Below are 2,930 nucleotides of genomic sequence, written 5' to 3'. Positions count from 1 at the left end.
ACACACACACACACACACACACACACACACACACACACACACACACACACACACACACACACACACACACACACATTTATTTAGTTTTTTAACAGTGAAATTTAAATTATGTTCTAAACCAGTGTTTCCCAAAGTTGGGGTCGGGACCCAAAGTGGGGTCCTCAAACATCAAGGTGGGGTCCTGAAAAGGTTTTCGGAATTAGTTACATTTTTGYCTTAGTTGTTACAAAGGAGTGAGGTTAGTGTATTTAAAATGGATAAATGTAGTATAAAATATTGTTACTATGCCCATGTTTAGTTGACCTGATGCAAATGTTTATCATCCAAAAATAGTTGGGGACACAGGTCTCTGCTACTGTTATTTTGTGGGTCAAAAGCTGAAAAATTTGGGAACCACTGCACTTTGGTTCCCAAAATTGGGCTTGGGACCCAATTATGTGTCATGAAGCACCTTGGATAATCTCCAGAAATCAATTTAAAGGGTAATAAAATAATTGCTGATGTAACATTTCCCCTAACTATTACAAAAACACACAAAAACGTATAAATACGTATTTATATTTATGTACAAGCGGTTTAGATTGTCAAAAACCTGTGTTTTTAGGGTTATTAACAAAGTTTGTTTACTCAGACCAGTAATATTTGGGGTCACAAGTTTTTGCCATGGATATTTTGTTGGTCAGAAGATAAAAAGTTTGGGAACTACTGCTCTAAACCATATAATTTGTTGGAACTAAGATGGAAAAAATAGTAGGATGGTCAATTAAATTATAAAACATGAGGTAAAGTTCTCCTTTTTTAAAAAATATTGGTGCATTTTAGGATTTTAGGTGTATTTATTTATTTATTGGTGGTCATATTATGTTTCTGCTTTAATTTATAATTATATCAGTTTCGAACCTCCATAGAGCATGCGTATCGCCCGAGGGTGTGCCATTCCAATAGGTATGGTATTTTGTCAGCACATCTGCCATGCATGAGTCTGGACCCAAACTGTGCCATAAAACAGGAACAAAGCTGCAAATTTACAGTAGAATAACTGAGAGGAAAAAAAGGTGTTTCAATGGCACAACAAACCCARTGAATTCATTAATCTGAGTAAAACACTGTGACTATCTGTGCAGAAACAAATACCTGCAAATCTCAACAAACTAAAACAATATTGTAAAGTCGTGTGAAGAAGCATATCAGTGATGGAAGCCTTAAGATTTAACACATTTACTTCATGTTAACAACATGATTTTACAGATCTTGAATCATAAGGTTTTACACATAATGTTTTATTTTAAAATTTTGTTTTAGTTCTGGATGAAGAAACAATGCCCTGATGCAATATATCAGGTGATATTGTTAATATGAAATGTCACTTGTTTTTAAGACTTGTTTATGGACTGACATTTTTTAATTTATTTATTTGATTTTTGATTATGCTTTTAATATATTAACAATATTTCTTATGCCCTAATCTAAAAGATAACTAAGTCTTTCCACATTTTACTATAATTTGTAAAAATAATATAAGTATTTGGGTTGTTAGCTTTTTTAAATTTTTTTCAACATTTTTAAATATAGTAGTGATCATTTTGAAATGTTTTATCTCATGTCTTTAGGTTTGCCACAGAGTCACTAGATGTCACTGTATATATATATATATATATGTGGCACATGATGAGGATTGTAGGAAACTTGTCAGACGTTTTTTAGTGTCCCTTTTACCAGGCCTGAGTCTTATTGCATTATTGACAGGTAGATAATGCATAAACTTCATTCCTGTTTTGTCATAACTTCATTAAGACGATGCTTGCTAAAGAAACTTCCAATTATTGGAGTTTCTTAAGAGGCACTTTTATTCAGTAGCTGTGTTTAGTTCAGAATCAGAAACAGAATCGTTTATTGTCATTCACACACAACATCAAGATGCAGTGCAGAACGAAATTTGCAGTTTAGAACATGCGTCCGGAGAAACACACACACATGACAAACATGGGGGAACGAATATCCAGGGCAACTTAGTGCGCTACTTTGCAGTTTAGAATACACACACAACAGGAAGGGTAAAAAAGAGCTTTCATCCTGTGTTTTATACGGAAAACACATAAACATACGCTCAAAAAAACTACTCTGCATACGGTGCTGTCAGCTAAGGAAGGGGGGGGGTGTCAAAAACACAAGGTATGGGGAAGGGTTCAGCAGAGCAGGTGACATCCATGGTAGTACTCCGTGTTGGAGCCGATCAGTTGTAAGAAAGAAAAATTTACATGTAGCTACTTATTTGTACACATTAATTCAATTCAATTCAGTTTATTTATATAGTGCCAAGTCATAACATACGTTGTCTCAGGGCACTGTACATAAAAAGAACAATCTAAAGAAGAAACCAGCAGGCTGCGGTAAATCACTTCATCACAGTCTCCCATCCTGAGCAAACGGTGGAGAGGATAAACTCCCTGCTAATCAGGAAGAAACCTCCAGCAGAACCAGGCTCAGGATATAAAAGTGGACACAGTCCTAATTTATCGGCATTAATCGGCAGCACGATGGCTCAGTGTTTAGCACCGACGCCTCACAACAACAAGGTCCTGGGTTGGATCCCTGGTTCAGACCTGGGKTCTTTCTGTGCAGAGTTTGCATGTTCTCCTCGTGTTTGCGTAGGTTTTCTCCGAGTATTCCGGGTTCCCCCACACCCCAAAAACATGTACAATACGATGCCTTCAGGCCCAGGCCAACCTTGAAAAAGAGATCTTATGATCTCAATGGGATTTGCTTTGTTAAATAAAAAATTCAATTCAATTCAGTTTATTTATATAGCACCAAGTCACAACAAAAATAAAATAAATAAATCATAACTGGCTTTGTTCATCAATACTTTTTGAGCATCAGTTTTTTTTGGTTTAGTTTATTTACTTAGTTTTTAGTTTGGTTATCACTTA

This window comes from Austrofundulus limnaeus, unplaced genomic scaffold, assembly GCF_001266775.1.
Source record: "Austrofundulus limnaeus strain Quisiro unplaced genomic scaffold, Austrofundulus_limnaeus-1.0 Scaffold496, whole genome shotgun sequence".
NCBI lineage: Eukaryota > Metazoa > Chordata > Actinopteri > Cyprinodontiformes > Rivulidae > Austrofundulus > Austrofundulus limnaeus.
This window is presented reverse-complemented; position numbering follows the sequence as displayed.